Below are 18,079 nucleotides of genomic sequence, written 5' to 3' on the forward strand. Positions count from 1 at the left end.
GCTGGTCACCCCAGACCAGGTCTGGTTTTCTAGCTGAGACAGGGAGACTCCATAAAGGATGGAAGTCCCTCTGTTCCTGGGGACATTTTTAAGAGCAGACCCCTGGGGCTAAGGAGATATCGCAGCTGGTAAAACACTTGCTGTACATGCATGAAGACCTGAGTTTGAATGGCTAGTACCACATAAAAAGCCAAACTTGCCAGGCGGTAGTGGCACACGCCTGTAATCCCAGCACTTGGGAGGCAGAGGCAGGTGGATCTCTGTGAGTTTGAGGCCAGCCTGGTCTACAGAGCTAGTCCAAGACAGGCTCCAAAGCTACAGAGAAACCCTGTCTCAAAAAACCAAAACAACAACAACAAAAACAAAAACACAACAACAACAAACCAAAACAAAACAAAACAAAAGCCAAACTTGGTGGTTCACACTGTACCTCAGCCCTGGGGAGGCAGAGACAGGAGGATCTCCAGGTTTGCTGTCCAGCAAGTCCAGCTGAATCAATGAGCTTGAGGTTCAGTGAGAGACCCTGCTTCAAAGAGTCATGTGATGCCAGCGAGCAGATGGAGAGTGATAGAAGATATACACATTGGGCTGGGTGGTGGTGGCGCACGCCTTTAATCCCAGCACTCGGAAGGCAGAGCCAGGCGGATCTCTGAGTTCGAGGCCAGCCTGGTCTACAGAGTGAGATCCAGGACAGGCACCAAAACTACACAGAGAAACCCTGTCTCGGAAAAACAAAACAAAACAAACAAACAAAAAAAACCAAAAACCAAAAACCAAACAAACAAAAAGAAGAAATATACATTGGAAGTTGACTTCTGGCCTCCACACACATGTGCACACATGTGCACGTGCATCCACATAAACATGTATGCAAGTATATATTTCATCACATGCTCAAGAGCAAACCCAGGAGGATGCTGCACCCATTTTACAAGTGAGGACATTGAGGCACAGAAAAATCAAAGTCCGGCAGTTTGATGCTGGACTCCCATGGAAGTTATGGAAGACTTTGGGGCAATACCGTGGGGAAGCAGAGCAGTGAGGAGAGTGGTTTGGAGTCCATCAGTGGCTCCCCTGAGCCAGGCTACTTCTAAGCAGAGTGCAGGGCAGGGAGACACACCCTGAAGGAGCAGAGCAGGAAGGCCTCATCATGACAGTTCCCTGATCACCTGTGCTTCAGAGGGAACCTCTGTTCAGAGATGGGTAAGGTCTCACAGGGGGGCCCTAGGCCTCTGGATGCTGAAAGACAGGCCCAGGCTTGCAGACATAGGACTGGACTGGTGAGGGCTTGTTCCAGGTGCCTCATCTTTGCCCTGAGCTCACATGCTAAGAGGCAGGGGGCATGGCCAGTTTGCCTCTCTGAGCATGATCTGGCTGGATCCAGCCCTCCTGCTATGCTCTTGGGGTGGGGGTGGCTAAGCTGAGGGTCAGACATTCCGTCAAGCCACAACATGAACAGGAGGTTCTTGTCCTGTTTGCCTGTCTTAGGTAGCTGGGCACCCAGGCATGCCCACCTCCTAGAGCAGCTGGTGGGGGCGGCCTTGGAGGCAGCCAGCCTGAACTTGTCTTGGGAACAGGAGATTGGAGTGGCCTCTTCCCTGTAGGCTGGAACAAGGGGAGAACAGAGAAAAAGGATGTGTGCCCATGCCAGGGACCAAGGCATCCAGTCAAGCGTCACTGGGACCAGGAAGAGGGACCTGGGGCAAGGAACTGGCCTGAAAGTCAGACCCTGGTTTAGGTCATGGCACTGGGCTGGTGGTCTCCTTCCCTCTCCTACTGTAAATAAGGCAGAGGCCCTTAGCAGGGTTGTAGGAGAAAACACCAGCTACTTGTATGGCATATGACAAGTGTGCCACTGCTGTTTGGGGCAAGGATGAAGAGGGACAGAGCTGTGGTCAGGAGGGGATGAAAGAGTTTCTGCTAGCATCTGGGGCTGTGACTCTTCCCAGGCCACAACCCCAGAGCTTTGGAAATCTGAGGCAGGTAAATATAGGCAGGTGTCTGCTTGGCTCCACCCCCAGGGAGCTGGAGTGGGCTCCAAATAAGGTCTCAGAAAACAGGCTTGGACGGGCTCAACTCACATGCTCTTGCTAGCCTTCATTCCATTTCATCTGGCACGATGTCCTTGAACCCCAGGCCCAGGCTTGAATCCCCATGAGGCTCGGCAGCCCATTTTAACGGCTGAGAGCGGGGGCCCTTTCCCCTCATCCTGGACTAGCCTGGTTTTCATACTCCTTCCAGTCTAGGGGAAGGGGTTGTCCCTCAATGGGAAAAATCTGTTCTGGGCACTGGCACACAGCTGCCTTTGTGAGGGTGGCTGAGTCACATGGGCACCGCCATGCATGCTGGACCCTGGGGCAGGATGACGAGAGGTGGCATTATCATCGGGGTTGTGGCTTCCCCCATGCTTGTGGGCAGGAGGCTTTCCCATGGGAATAAAGGGAGTAGGGAGGTGGCTGGGAGCACAGTACTAACACGTCTTCTGGGTTACAGGCTATAGGATGGTGGGGGGGCCTTGGGGAGGTCCTCTTTCTGGGCCTCAGTCTCCAATCTCTGAACAGTGGAGCAGGTGTCCCTGTTGTGTAGAGGGGACGCTGGATGTTCACTAGCTGGAGCTTTGTGTCCTGTGTGCACTTTAGCACCAGTATGCTGGATATTGTGCTCCAAAATATACAAGATCACAGAGCTTGCATGAGAAGCCTGTACTCGAATCCTCCTCCTCCTCCTCCTTCTTTTTTTTTTTTTTTTTTTTTTTTGTTTTGTTTTGTTTTGTTTTTGAGACAGGGTTTCTTTGTGTAGCTTTGCGCCTTTCCTGGAACTTACTCTGTAGCCCAGGCTGGCCTCGAACTCACAGAGATCTGCCTGCTTCTGCCTCCCTGCATGCGCCACCACTGCCCGGCACTTGAACTCTTCTTGTCTAGTAAAAACCCACCTCTGAGCAGGCAGTGGCTGTCTGGGTGGGCACAGCTTATTGTTCGCAAGGCTGGCTTGGGCACCTGTTGTTCTATCTGGCAGGTTAGGAAGAGATCGAGGTCTGAGGTCCCCTGAAGTTCCACCAGCCACCCACTCCATTCTTCTCAGTGCCCAGACCTTGCCTCAGGCAGCAGCCGCAGCAGGCAACAAGCCTTGTTGGTTTCTTATCTACCCAGGGTTCGTGCCCCCTGAAGGTCTTGCCTCAGTGCCCAGGGAGCAGGTGCTCTTTTTATCATCAGCCAATAGCAAAGAGGTGGCTAGGTAGAGACGCTTACCCAAGTCACCAGCTGGCAGAGTCTGTGGAAGCCAGTTGGCTCTGGATCCTCATCAGTATTGCCTCGCTTCCATCCCTTCTAAAGAAGGGGCAACCATCTGCTTCCTGTGTTCCCTACCTCAATCCTGGCTCTGCTGCCAGTCTGTAATCCCATAACCCTTCCTGTGGAGTCACAGCTCAATGGCTGAGCCCTGGCACCATGTTTCCAGTGGCCATGAGCAGAGAGGATGCGTGGCTCCTATCCCAGCAGGCATTAGGGCAGCCTTTTCTCACCCCACCCCTAACTATACACATCAGGAATGATTTTGATACCTCCTCTCTCCATGTCTGACTTCCCCCAGACCTGCTTCTGGTCTCTTACATGAGAGTCTTCACCCGGCTTTCCTTTGTCTCCATCTTCAACACCCCGACTGGAGCCCAGTTACCTGCCCACACTTCTTACACCTTGTTTAAGCCCTTAGAGTAGAGACGGGGCTACTTAAGCTTTGCCACCACACTGTAACCACCTGGACATCCTATTAAATTTTAGATTCCCATTGGACAGATCTGGGGGCACATCTAAGATCTGGAGTTTCCAACAAATTCTCATATTCTGTGTGTCTGTGACCATAATTTGCATGCTGAGCACAGGTACCCCTTACCTTCGATGGCTCCCAGCACCTTTGATCAGCCCCCCAGTTCCATGCATTCAAAATCTTCCGCCATCTGCCTCCATTTCTTCAACAGATCATATTTCCTTCCAAAAATGGCTCTCCCCACCTCTCCACCCCTGCTGCTGTCCCCTGGAAGGCCCTTCGGTGGGTCTCTGTTTAATGACGTTCCTGCCATGCCAACATTCAGCAGGGCCTCTGGAGTCACTTGGTTCATGCCTGGCTTCTAGCGTGTGAAGGGTGTGGCCGAGAGCCCCTTGCTTTCTCTAGATCTGGGGCCTCCTCTGCATGGTGGAGATGTGGTGGAGATGGATGAAGGGCCTGTACCTGCTAGATATTTGCTGAGAGCCATGGGCCCACCCGCATTTCAGCTGGGTGGCCTTGAATAAGTTAATTCCCTTCTCTGAGTTTCATGTCTCTGCCTTGCCCTCTTGCTTCATTACTACATGCCTGGAGAATAGTTCTTGAGGCTCAGTAAGTGTCTGGGCAGGTGCTGTGAGGGAGGCATGAGGGAAGGCTGGAACGCAGTCAGTGTGACTGCAGTGATTCTATCACTGCCATTATTGTTATTGTTACCACTTGCCCTCATTAGGTTGTGAAATCCTCACAGCCCTTGCCACCCAGGACTCATTTGTTCACACTGTATGCACAGGAGAGACTGGAGACGTCACTCTGGAGGCCCATGCTCATCCTCCCTCCACCCCCATCCTCTCACCCCCCACCCCCAACCTCTGAAGTGGAGGGAACAGCCAACACAGATGACCGGACAGAGCAAGCATAATGAGCATGGTGGGGTTGGCCTGTTTCCAAATTGCTCTTTCTGAGGTTTTAGAAGGGCTCTTTACCTGGGCCTCAGTTTCCCATTTGGCTCAGCAGACAGACTAAAGAAGGCTATTTCCAGAAGTCCTTGGGGTCTCAGACTCTAGGACAGGGTTTTAAAAGGTTGAGATTGAAGGAGAGCAGGGAACTCTGGTCTGGCTCTCTGCTAGGAAGACGCTCAGAGACGGAGACAGGGGTCAGCAGTCAGCCATGCATGGCCTCAAGCCAGGCAGCCTGACACCCTCTTCCTCCAGGAATGTCTTCCGTTCGGCCACTCAGTGCTGGCTTCTGCCTGCTGCCGAGGAGGTTAGGCTGTCCTTCAGGAAGGGGCAGTGGTTGGCTGGGCCTGGAGAAGGGGGCAGCATCTGAGTGGCCTGTTGCCATGGCAGATTGGTTTCTTTGACAGAACTTCAGGAAGCAGCCCCCCCCCCCCCCCCCGGACCTTGATAATAGGTGGGCGATGAGGCACAGTCACCCTGGCTCATACCCATCCCTGAAACTGGCACCGGGGCTCTGAGATGGTTAGAGGTAAAACCCAGGTCCCCACTTGCCAGACCTGAGTCATGGGCATCCCCCAAGGTCCCTGCCTACCTCACCTCTGTCAGCCAGCCCTGCCTCCTCCTGCCTCCCTCTGAAAAAGCCATGACTCACTGTTAGCCAGTCATCTCATCTCCAGCCTGAAGGGAGGAGCTGAGCAAGGGCAGGAGGGTGTCCTGGCCCTCCCTCCCCTTCTAAGGCTCCACACAGGCTGGCGACTCTAGGAGGGTTGCCGCTGCCTAGAGCCTCCCACCCGCCCCCAGCCAGTGCACTCGCTAGCATGAGAGACCCAGACTGGCAGATTCAGCCTTGGAGGTGAATCCTGAAAGGTGGTCCAGCTCTTTCCAGAGCCCTCTGCCTGGCACCAGGTACCCAACTGAGGGTGGCCAGTAGGTGGGAGGAGAGGCGGCGGGCTGTGGAGGGAGTGTAGGATGTAAAGGGATCTTGGGGGGTGGGGGGGGGGGGGGGCTGTCTCAGATGCGTACAGCTGAGGGGTGTCTGTAGTGTAGAGATGTGTGTAAACTGAAAGCTGTCAGAGAGGGAACGGGATCAGAAGGAACAGAACTTTTGGACCCATTTGTTGTTGGGCCTCTGGAAAGCCAAGGTTCCAGTGGTCCAGTCTTGGGCCCAGCAGTGTGGCATCTGCGCTCTGGGCCTCTCAGTCTCTGCCCTCAGCCAGATGTTGTGGTACACACCTGTAATCCCAGCATTTGGGGAGGCAGAGGCAGGAGGCTCTCAGGTTCAAGGCCTGCCTAGGCTACAGAGATCTCTGCTCCTATCTTCAATGTGGGAGAAGGGAGACTCTGAGAGGGCAGGCGGCTTGCCTGAGGTCACACAGCAAGTCCAGAGATGGAGAGCCAGGCTCTGGCACCAGAAGAGGGCACTGTGGTGGACTTGGTACGGTGCCCCTGAAGCTGACCTCCCTCTAGCTTCCCTTAGGGATAGGACAGGGGCCCCCAGGGAGCCAGGGCAATCTAACAACTTGAAACCCAGGAAGGAAGGCATAGTGCAGCATCTGTTTGGAGCAGGAGGCACCTGGAGTGAGGGTCCTGGGAAGCGAGGCTGAGGGGCCAAGAGCTCCTTGCCCATTAACCACAAGACCTCAGGGGTCCCAGCTGCTTGGGCCTGATAGGACCTTAGTCCCCCTTCCCCTGGTGTAGGAAATGGGGGCAGGGTTCCTGTCCTCCCCACTTTCTAACCAGCCATCTGGTGGTGACTGTTAGGGCCTCCAGGGGGCTCATTTTACTGAGGGGGTGGGGTGAGTAGAAGCAGGACCCCTTTTTTCCCCTTTCCCCTTAGGCAACTGTGGTGAGGGATGGGTGACACGGTGGGAAAATCAGGTGCCTTCTACGGAAGGCCAAGGGAGGCTGCTTATCTTCAGCGTTCTCTCAGTGCCTACTGAGCGCGCTCCCTTCTGTCCTGGGGAACAGTGAGCAGTAAGGCAAATAAAGTCAGTTGGAACATATGGGTGGCCCCCTCCCTGCAGGCCCCCAGGAGCCAGAGACTGTGGGGAGGGGCAGCTCTGGTCATCGGGAGCTGCATGCTACTGAGGGGTCCCCAGAATTCAGACCAGCCCCTGTGTGGCCATCCCTGCCCCGTTCAGAGACTGTACTAGCTTTTGGAGCCCCAGGAACTTGAGATACATCCCACCTTGGTCAAAGCCACTTCACCTGGCCTCTCTCTGGGTTGCTAAATTGGCATGGGGGTATCTTTGCCACCCTGTCTCCTGGGCCAACGACTTGACTCCAAGAATCTCAGGCAGGGGGATCTCGGCTCCTGGTATTTGATTAGGAGGCTGTCTGAGGTGACTTGTGTGTGGCATCTCCATCCTGTTAGGAGGTGTGATTCCAGAGGGAGATGGGTGGACTAGAGGAGATAGCAGGAGCTAGGGGTCTGTGGGAAAGGAGGAGTGAGTTTGGCTCTGAACTGGGCAGAAGGGGACGGGAAGGGCCGTGTCTGAGAATGGATGGCTGGAATGTCCATGGCAGAGAATGTAATATGGGAAGAGTTGAGGGGAACAATGAGAGCTTGGAGGCATGAGCCAGCCACAGAACTGCCGCCTGACACGGGTCACTTCAGCATACTTGGTGTCATGCCAGAGGGTCTCAGTCTTCCATGCAGGAGAAGGGTGAGAGGACTGGGCAGCAGGGTGGGAAGGGCAGAGGATGGGCACTGTGGGTCTGGCCTGGCTACTCTGCTCCTGGCTGCTAGACTGAGCCTCAGGCTTAGGGATGGCTTCCTGGCAAAGGAGGAAGGAGTAGAGGTGAGAGTCTAGCTACCAGGAAGGGAAGAGAAGAGAGCAGGTAGAGCTGTGATGGGGTCGGGTGTTCTGTGGGGATGGCCTGCTCAATCAGGATCCTGCATGACAAGAGTAGGCAGCAGCATGGGCCGGACAGCCGTGAAGGGGGCCACTGCAGGTGATCTCCTGTCTAGTGGATGCTGAGCCCTCGATGGGATGTGGGATGGGCTTCTAGGCAGTAGGGGAAGGGGCAGGCCCCTGAGGGGGTGTTAGAGGTGCTGGTGGGCAGGTTGGGGGAAGTGTGTCGACCCAGGCCCAAACTCCAGTGTTGCATCCTCTTCCTAAGATTGAGTAGGGCTTCATACTCCCATCCTGGTCCTCAGGGTGGCCCTGCCTTCTGACTCACTTCAGATGGGGGCATCATGTGAGTGCACCCAGCAGCCGAGGGTGAGCAGCCTCCGGGGACCTGGCAGATGGCAAGTAGGGGGTGGGGCAGAGCTGGCACAAAGGGGCCTCTCAGATGCAGTGGGTGGAACACTGGCAAGCCATTCCTGCTCGGCTGAGAGCTTGTCCCTGCTCCAGGCTCTGGACCTCCATTCCCAGCTGGAATTGCTGGGGGCCCCTGGGGAGCTTTTAGATTCGGAGGTCAGGCCTGAGCTATTGAGGAGAGGAACTAAGGTTAGCCCGCTGCTAACCACTGGCCTGCCTGGAGTGAGGTGGTCTGAGACACAATCCTGGGTCCCATGTGTCCCAGATTCTCCAGGGTTTCTGGGATCCTAGCCTGGAACAATCCTAAACCTTCCATGCTGGGCTCAGTGCTTCCTTTAGAGACAAAGAATGTGGGTGAGGAGGCTTCCCCAGCAAGGGATCCAAATCTTTGGGGCTCCAGGTCTCACCGTTGTCTTCTTCTGTCTCTCTCGAGAAGCAAGGAGGTCCCTGTCTGGTCCTAAGCTAGTTGTTGGAGGGCATGTGCCCGTTCCCTGGCAAGCCTATGCATTTGGTGATGGGATTCGGGCAGGCTTGCTCAGAGAGAACTTGGTGGTACCCCTTTCTGGTTGTGTGGGCTTGGACATGTGCCTCTAATTCCTCACCTTTAACTATATCTTCAGGGGCTTCTCTGAGCGTGGCAGAGTTAACATGAATACGTTTAGAACGGCACGTGAATCATGGGAAGTTAGCTTTTGACTCTCTAGCTCCCATTGGACAGATGGGCATACCGAAGCCAGAGACGTCACTTTTTCTTATCTCCACTGCCTGTGGGGGAGCTGGACACTGGAACAAGTCAGCCTGCCCCGACTAGCCTGGTCTGTGTGTCGGCAGGAAGGGGAGCGTGGTTGGGCACCAGGCTCCTGGGCTGGCACTGACCTTGGTGATGTGTGGAGTGCAATTCCAGGCAGGCAGAGATAAGAGCTTACTTCGGGAAGCTGGCCCAGCATCCACCATCAGCAGGCAGTCCTCACACATTAATAGGAGATGGGCTGGGGATAAGGGGCTGGCTCTCCTAGGGACATCTCTAGTTCCCTGATGCATCCCGGGTTCTGTGGCTAATAGCGTCAGCCTGCCTTCCCTGTTTCAGGGCCACTTTGTCTCCAAAACAGTGAGGTAGAAGACTGGCCTTATGGCCTCTTCATCCCGCCCTTCTGTCCTCGGGCCTCTTCCTTCCTTTCAGTAATATTGGCCTGGATTCTCAGTTCCCACGGCAGAAAGTAGTGGGCATCAGAGACTCATATTACACTGCCCAAGACCACAGCTTCTCTGGACCTCAGTTTCTTTATCTGTGAATGGAAATAAGCAGACCCGTCTCTTGTAAGGGTTGTTGCTGGAACACGGGACAACATGGGCTGCAGATGCATAGTTAGCATGCTGCAGCTTTGAGAGGCCCCAGGAAGCGCTGCTCAGATACTCGGGGGGTGCTTGACCCTTGAAGAGTGACCTTGAACAAAAGGGCCTCTCCTCTCTTCACCGCCCTTCCCCCTCCTCTTCACTCCCCCCCCCCAATCACAGGCTATCACTATGCAGTGGCCTCAAATTTATGATCCTCCTGCCTCAGCCTTCCAAGTGCCAAGATTACAAATATGTGGTACCGTATCTGTCAAGTAACCTTGCCTTGAGTCTTATTTATAGTAAGGTGAGAATGAAGATACCCGAATCTCCAAGAGGGGCTGTGGGGAGTGAAGGAGGTAGTCACATGTTGCTGGGGCTCAGGAAAAGCTGGCCTCATCCCCATCTTCCCCAGACCTCCTCCATCTCCCAGGATGGCAGTGCCCTGGGATAGGTTGCACAGGTGATTAGGAGTGTGGGCCCTGGGGCTGCCGGGTTCCTTCTCAGTACTGGCAGCTGTGTGAATTTAAGACAGGTGTGTTATCCACCTTATCCCTTGTTTTATTATTATTATTATTATTATTATTATTATTATTATTATTATTATTGGTTTTTCCGCGACAGGGTTTCTCTGTGTAGTCCTGGCTATCCTGAAACTCACTCTGTAGACCAGACTGGCCTCGAACTCACAGAGATCCACCTGCCTCTGGCTCCTGAGTGCTGGGATTAAAGGTGTGCACCGCTGCTGCCCAGCCTTTCTTTGGTTTAGAACAGGAGTGAAAATGCATATTGAGAGGATTGAGGGAGCCATGGGATTTTAAGTGCAACACTCCCAGTTCCGTAAGCACCTTGCTGTTAGTGGTACCATTCTGGAACCTTCTTTGGAGGAATAGCAGAGACTTTATCCCAGGGCAACAGTCTGCCCCTTATCAAAGATGTCATTGGGAAGACTCCAATGCGTAGACAGCCCACACCCTTACATATTTCATTGAGAGGGTCTTGGTTGCTGTTCTGAGAATTGTCCCGTCTGGGACTCGATCCTGCTTCCTAAGACCCGGGGCCTTACTTCCAGACTCTTCCCCACTGTGTGTCACTTGAAAGCCAATCAGTTTTGTTCAAGAGCCACCTCCTTTGAGGCTGTCTTCCTCAGAGTTCCATCTGGGTCACTCACTCCTCTTCTAGAACGCATTCCCCTGGTCCCTGAAGCCTGGGTTGTGTGGCCATCTGCAGCTGAGCCCATTTCTCACGGTATGGTGCTGTGTCTGGAAGCCTGGGTTTCTGATTTTGTGGTGGTGGCAGTTGCCCTGACCCACCTGTTTTGATGCTGACAAGTGTGAGGGGTGGACCTCGGGTTGGTCGGGGCAGCTGAGTCATGCTGAACCTGGGTCTGATTCCCGCCTGTTGTATCATCATCTGGACAGGGGCCAAATGGCTTGGGCTGGCCAATAATAGCCTGTCTCCTGTCTCCACGTCACTGCCCAAGGCCCTCGTTCTGTCTTTGGTACTTCTGCTTCTCCAAGGCTTAATTTTTATCCACATTTCAGAGACGATGAAGCAGGTTGCGGGGGAGGGTCCCTGGACCGTCCATGGTGGCAGGAACCTGGTCACTTGCCTCTGGTAGGATTTGTTCCCATTTTGTCACAATGGCTGTTCCTACTGGAGGTTGTGAGGACCCCATCCTTGCAAGTATTCAAGTTGGTCAGAGAAGCCATGGAGGGACTTTGTGGAGGGGTCATGAGGCTCTTTTTCGCAGTTCTTCTAGCTATGAGCTTTTCCAACCCTGGGGAGATGACACCAACGGCCATGTCCTTTAGAGTTAGTTGTTAAGTGTTACCCAGTGCACATGGGTAAGGTCTATGAGAAACATAATGCCTCTCCACTACATTGCTGGTCACTGCACCTAGCTCTCCCATTGGCTCATATGACGACATCTTCAGGGGTGATTTCTAAGACGGCATGTGAGGAGCTGGGGTGAGCGAGGCTCTTTTGTGCAGGAAGGGCACGTACACCCACCTACAGAGTCTGGGATCTCTTGGTCATCCTTACCCTGTGGTCTTGAATCTGGGCAGGTGTGCAGGCTGCCACACTCCTCCTCCCCAACACCAGCTGTGGTACCACCTTGCGGGATTGTGGGCAGTGGGCAGGGCAGTAAGGAAACTTCTTGATGATTCTTGCCCCCCCCACACCCTTCTGGCCTCTGCCTCTTGTACGCATTTTGGATCCCTGATGGGAGGGTCTGGGTCTCTGAACCTGGCACAGGGCTCACCAATACCAGCTGTGATTGGGGAAGACAGTTGGCACTTCTCCCTGGAGACCCTGCTGTGGGCATCGGCATAAGCAGGTGTCCCAACTGTGTCCCTCAGTAGGGGAACCAGAGCTCCAAGCTGCGGTAAATGTGATCTGTGAAGACAGTGGTGTTCACACACCACTCGAGTGTGGAGGAGTGGGCTGGCCCAGTCCCTCCGCTGTGAGGCCTCAGGGCTGTGGTTACCACCTCTCTGAGGCTCCATCTACCTCTGCAGAGTGGCATGGGCAGCTAACACTCTGTGTTGTGGGGCTGCCAGAGCAAGAGTGGGGTGTTGCATCGATACAATAGATACACGGATGAAGGAGTCACAGACTGGATTGGGGTCCATGGTTCTGGGCTAGCAGCTTCCCTCCGTTTCCTCAGCTGTACAACGGGAAGGAGACTCCTTCCTCACAGGTGCATGTCAGGGGGCCCCCAGGCACATCCCCGCCGTGACCTAGCTCTGTTCTGTGACCCTAGTCCTAGTCTTCAGAGGCACCCACCCACCCACCAGGGGTTCCTATACCCCAGCACCCACTTCCTCTTCCTGATCCACCTCAGATTTCCTGCAGGAGCCCAGCAGGGAATGTGTCCTTAGTAATAGTACTGTGACTTTGCTTTGTAAGTGAGACTTGCTCCTAATCCCATGCCACAGGAGCAGGCCCTTGAGGGGTACAGGTTGGTAACACTGCCTGTGTGGGAAGAGAAAACCTGGGGCTTGGTGTTCACAGTTGCTAGTCGGATTTCAGACGCCATGCCATCCAGAAGCCTTCGGAGTGCCCCCACCCCATCCCAGGTCGGGTAGGAGTAAGAGAACCTGGGTGCTTAAGGTCTTCTCAGAGCCTTTATTAGGCTACTGTGTGTTGGAGGAGGAGTTAGCCTAGAGTTTCTGACTCTCTCGCCTCCCAGGCTGTGTGCGTGGTCTTGGGGTCCCTGCACTGGTCCAACACGCGGCAGAGATGCAGACACTCCCTCCCTAGGCAGAGGCTGGGGCAGCTGGGTGCTCGGCCCCTGGAGCAGACACCGTTAGCCTGGATCTGCAGCATCAGGCCTGAGCCTCAGCTCAGCTCCTTCGCTCATTTGTTCAGCTAGCAGCACTGGGCAGCTGCTGTGGTCCCCATGGTGCATCAGCAGGGATGTCAGGTGTACAAAGCCAGCCAGACGGGGCAGGAGAGATGCGGCTCAGTGGCTTGTGCGGGGGACTTGAGTGTGAGAGTTCTAACATCCATGCCAGGCAGCTCACTACCACCTGTCATGAGGCCACAGGGGCATCTCCTACCCCTGGCCTCCAAAGCACCTGTGCTCCCATGCACAGACACGAACAGAGAAACTAACATGCATATACGTATAGTTGAAGAAAGCACAACAACAACAATAATAACTTAGAAAAAACAGCAAATGCCACCAAAGAATAGTAATCAAGCTAAGGGCAGGGGCGCTTCAGAAATGACCAAGAGTCTTCAAACAAAACGGGTGACTGGAAACACCGTGATGCCCAAGGAAGACAATTTGAACTGGGGAGTCACAGACGGCATTTCATGAGAGGGAACATTTGAATGAAGGCCCAAGAAGGCCAGTCAGACGGGAGGTCTTAGACCTCACCGTGGTGAGGGAGGAGCGTGTGCAAAGGCCCTGAGGTGAAGCTAGAGGTGCATTGAGCTTGGTGAATGTGAGGAAGGAGGGGTGGGGGTGGGGCCAGAGTGGGGTCACTGGTTTATGGTGACAGCTGCATTGGTCTGTGCGTCTCTGATATCCGACAGACATTTCTGATCCCCTCCTCCCCTTGGCTCAGAGGCACGGTAGAAGCTCAGCGAGAGCAAAGCTGGTCTAACTCTGGCTGTGGTTCCTGAGCATCAATTAGCCGTGTCAGGTTTCTGGAGGTGGAAGATGGGTGGGAGGCTCAGGGGCTGCAGATTCGGGAATGAGGCTGTGCCCTGCTTCTTGCTGAAGTGGGCAAGTACCAAGTGTGTGTAAAGGGCCTGGGGGGCCCTCCCCATGGGTCCTCAGAGCCTCAGCACCCTGCCAGCTTCTTTGAGGTCTCAGGGTCCTTTCATCCAACATGGCTACCTTCCCAGAGAGTGGGCCTTGGAGCTCTTTCTGGAGGCAGGGAAGGTGTCTCCACCCCCTTCCCCCACCCCTGCCCAGGACAGCAGCTCCTTTCTTTGCTTTCTTTTCCTCTTCCTCCAGGCCCAAAATAGAGCCTGAATGGCCAGGCTCTGGCAGTGAGACAATAGTGGCCTCCTGACCGCGGCAGCCGGCTGGCCCGGGTCCATGGGCTGGAGGCACTGGGCTAGTGTGCCCAGGGCTCCAAGTCCTGCTGTCTTTCCCAGGGCCTGAGCCAGCCCTTCCACCTGAGGCGTGGGATCCTCTGGAGTTCCCACTGGTGCTCTGGGGAAGGGCTTGCCACCACTCAGCCTTGGTGGCCCCACTCTCTTCTTACCCACTGCTGGCCTGGAGCTGGAGGCCTTTGCATACCTCTCCATTCTCGTTCAAGTTTGTCTCAAGCTCAAGAGTCACCCCGAGTGTTAGATGTCTTTTTCCCTTTTGACTCACTGGGTAGGAAGGCTCCACAGAGGTCAGAGCTGTGCCCACTCAGAAGGAAGTGAGCCTCCTGTCCTGGAGATCAAATTGAGCTTGGATGTGCATGTCAAGGGGACTAGACAGGATGAGCTGGGTTGCTCAGAGGCTCAGGCGTCTGTGTTTGTGTTCTATAACCTGCCCTTCCCAGTTGGGTAGTCTTGAGCAATCACATCCCCTGCCCAGCCTCTAGGGTCCCATCTCAACATAGGCTCAAACCTGGTTCACCATGCAGCGTGGTGGAAATGAACTTCTAAAATGCCCAGTGCTGGGTGCTCCGTGAAGGAGCCAGAAGCTTTGAGGCTGTTCTGCTTTCCTCCTAGGCAGGTAAAGAGGGGCCCAGAAGCTCCCACCCCAGCCAGGGAGCCCTGGAAGGAAGGTAGGAAGAGCCCCAGCCCCAGGCTGGCTCAGAAAGGGGATGGATTATGAGTGAACTCTGGCAATCTGGGAAGGCTTCCAGGAGGAGACAGATTCCTGGCATTTTCAGGGAAGAAAGGCATACACTCTATTCACTGCAGCTGATGGTAGGGTCAGGGAATGTTTCACCTGGCTTGTGGTCAGGGCCGTAGCGGGGCATCCAGCAAGTGCCAGCTTCCAGCAGGGGTTCGTCGGCCAAGGGTCTGGCTCCCACTGTGTTCTAAAACCATTTGGTTAAAGTCATTGCTGAGGGCCAGAAGTGGTGGCACACACCTGTAATCCCAGTACTTGAGGCTGAGGCAGGAGGATAGTAAGTTCAAGACTAGCCTGGACTGCATTGCAAGATCTTCCCACAAGCCTCTCCCTTAAAAGCAACAACAACAACAACAACAACAAGAAGCCACTGCAAACTAACTGGAAGATTTCATGCACAAATCTACCATTCTGCTTCTGTAGAGAACTTGGGTGCTCTGGGGTTTTGAGGTCTTCTCGAGACAGATGGCCTATGCTCTAGGACCTGCTTTCTTCTCATACACGAACCCAGCTCGTCCCTGCCAGCGCCTGCCTAGCCAGGCAGCCTCACACTCTGGCGCTGACAAGTCAGAGAGCCCGCGCTCTAAGCTAGCCAGGCAGTGACGCAGTCCATGCAGCTGCCAACGGTTGCCAAGGGAACGGTTGCCAGGGGCTGCTGTCACCTGCGCCCCTTCCTCCCCCTTGGCGCTGGAGGCCCGTCTTCTCAGCCCAGCTTCCCGCCTGCCCCCTTTGTTTGAAGCTCTAGTGAGGGGGTGGTGATGGGTGGGGGGACAGGCTTCCATGCGACCTTCAGCCCCTTGTACTAGGGGAAAGTGTCCCTTATTCCAGGAGTCTGCTGCCGGCCAACAGGGAGCCTTCGTCCAGTCCCTCTTTTGCCTGGAGGAGGAAGCCAGGTAGATTTTCACTCCTGCTCTTTCATCTCCCTTTTCCTCCCTTTTCTCACTGCCCCCCCCCATCATCTCCTTTCCTTCCTCCGCAGCTCTGCAGCCTCCTTTTGTCTCTCTCCTGTAACCCTGCATCTCTTCTTTCCCTGACACCGACATGTAGATAATGGTGGTGGGTTGCCAGGGACCCTGGGGGCATCCTAGCTGGTCCTCTAAGGGGACTCAAACAGCAGCCGTCTGGAGAACCACCAGGAAGTGGTTGGGGGTAGCCACACACTCCCTCCCGCTCTAGTGAACATTTTGAGTCAGCTGCAAGCTGTGGTCACAGCATAGGTCTCAGAGAAGGGTTGGGGGAGATAACCGGACCAGGAGGGCTGGAAACACCACACACAGCCTTGGGAAGAGCCATAGAGGAGCTGTGATCCATGCTCACCTGGGTAAGTTCATGCAGTCCCCTGAACTGAGGCCTTGTGCAGATGGTAGCCAGCTTAACCCAAGGAGACCATTTCACTGACTTCTAAACAGAGGCTCTCACTTGCAGGTAAGCTTGCCACTCAAGAGTGGACCTCTCTGGAGCTAGCCTGGATTCTCACGTAACCTTTCCTTCTCACTGTGTGACTCTGGCAGGTGACTTGGCTTCCCAGGGGCCTCATGGTCATCTGTTCAGTGGGTCGTGATCCTTTTCTCATGGGTTCTTAAGAAGATTAACTGTGTTAATGTAAGCCAGTCCTAGTGGCTCAGGCTTATAATCTGAACACTTGGGAGGCCGAGGCAGGAGGATTATAAGTTCATTGCCAGGCTGGGCTACAGAGAGAGACACACCATCTCAAAACACAGGCAAATAAATGTGTTAGTTGCTCAAAGAGCGTTGAGTCCTGCCCTGCCTTTCTGAAGTGTTTTGTTGACTGCAGGGGCCGGCACCTGCTTGTGGGTATCACAGAGGAGCTGAGGGAACCTTTGTGTGCTCAGGGAGCTGGGAGGGGGCTCTGGGCAATGCCTTCTGCCTCCTCCCTGCAGGGGCCTTGGAACCAGTCATAGTTGGGAGCTGCCTGGCTTTGTGTCCCTGAGCTGGCAATCTCCCGGCCAGGAAGGAGGAGGAGAAAAAGGGAGGTTTGGTAGCTGACCTTGGGAACAGAAAGATCCTACAGTCTACAGATGGGCATTCTGCCTGGTTCAGGGGAGCCCAGTGTAGCCCCCAGAAAGCCAGCGAGTGGCCTTGGGCAGCTCAGGAAAGCAGATGGGAAAGGGGAAGTTTGGGCAGACATAGAGACTGCTGTCGTCCGAAAGGGAAGAAAGTCTGGCCAGGGCTGGGCATCCTCTTTGTCCCTCATTGCCAGCTCAGAGGTAAGGTCTTTCTTCATCTGCAAGTACCCTAAGTCTGCCCAAGTAACAGGCAGAGGACAGGGGTCATAACTGCTTATTGACAAAGCAGGAAACTGAGGCCCACTGAGAGGCAGGCTGGCCTAAGATTCCAGGCTTAGCTGGCCTCTGTGCCTGTAACTGCTGCTGCTACCCAGCCCTGAGAGGCAGATGCGGCCACATGCACCAATGCAGGAGGCTGGCCACAGTGGCTTGTTGGATACGAGCATGTGCTGGACACTTGGCTTTGGCCTGGCTTGGAACACCCAGGACAAGAAGCTGAGGAGGGGACTGTCCAAGCCCTAGCTCATACTGGGTTAATTATGGTATGACAGATGTGGGTTCCCTAGGTATTAATTACCCCACTCACTCTCCCTTAGCTTCTCTGACTCTCCAGTTGGCCCCAAGATTCCACGGGGCTTTGAGCATCTACATCCTCCAACTCTCGCTTTCTCTCCAACATTCCCAGTGTCTTAGCTGCTGGACCTAGAACATGGACTGGAGTTGGCTAGGGGAGGCTGTAATAGGGGAGGCTGTAATGGACCGGAGCCGGCTAGGGGAGGCTATAATGGACTGGGACATTTTGAGTCAGGCATGGTACTGCCCTTTCCCCGTGAGCCATTACTGCCTGTGAAGGGAGGCAGGACCAGCCAGAGTACACCCCAAGTTCACAGGGGACCCGTCGCCTGCAAGTGTCAGAGATGGTAATGAGGGGCCTTGGGGATCACTGCAACCTAAATGGCTTCAGTGGCCCATCTTGTGCTAGCTAATAGCCTTGGGGACAGCTCAGAGGAGAACAGGGGCTGGAGACTGTGTATGTGTATATACACATGTATGCACTTACATGAAGGCGTGTGTGCTAATAGGCGTGTGGTGTTAAGGTATCTGAGGGCTTGTTCTTCACACGATGACAGGTGTCCATGCTGAAGGTCCTTACTGTTTAGGGCCTGGCCCCAGTAAGCTGTGTGCTGTTTCTCCTTGTGGGACTTATCAGAGCCTTTGCTATGCTAAGGCACAAGAGAAAATGGGGTCCAAAGGTCTCTCTAATCAGAAGATAAGTAGCAAGTTCCCCTACACTAAGGCCAGGGAGACTGAGGGAGGGAAGGGACCTGGTAACCACAGTGGCTGAAACCATTGCTCTGAGGTTAGCCGGACTTGATTTGAGTCATAGCATGGCTCCCCCTTTGCTATGTGATCTTGGCTGTGAAG

General features: G+C 54.5%; 1 protein-coding gene across 5 annotated transcripts in view; it reads left to right on the forward strand.

Moving 5' to 3' along the window:
* Positions 1 to 5,401: 5,401 nt before the first annotated feature.
* Positions 5,402 to 18,079, forward strand: part of Adgrg1 (adhesion G protein-coupled receptor G1) — a 37,335-nt gene continuing 24,657 nt past the window's right edge. Inside the window, exon 1 of one of the 5 annotated variants that reach the window (XM_036188329.1) lies at positions 5,402 to 5,621. The gene's annotated coding sequence lies outside the window, so the exon portion shown is untranslated. Of the gene's footprint in view, positions 5,622 to 15,298; positions 15,521 to 15,829; positions 15,949 to 16,689; positions 16,856 to 18,079 lie in introns of those variants that run through there. The other 4 variants (XM_036188332.1, XM_036188328.1, XM_036188331.1 and 1 more) reach the window with 4 other exon arrangements.

Source organism: Onychomys torridus, chromosome 5 (genome assembly GCF_903995425.1).
Source record: "Onychomys torridus chromosome 5, mOncTor1.1, whole genome shotgun sequence".
Lineage (NCBI taxonomy): Eukaryota > Metazoa > Chordata > Mammalia > Rodentia > Cricetidae > Onychomys > Onychomys torridus.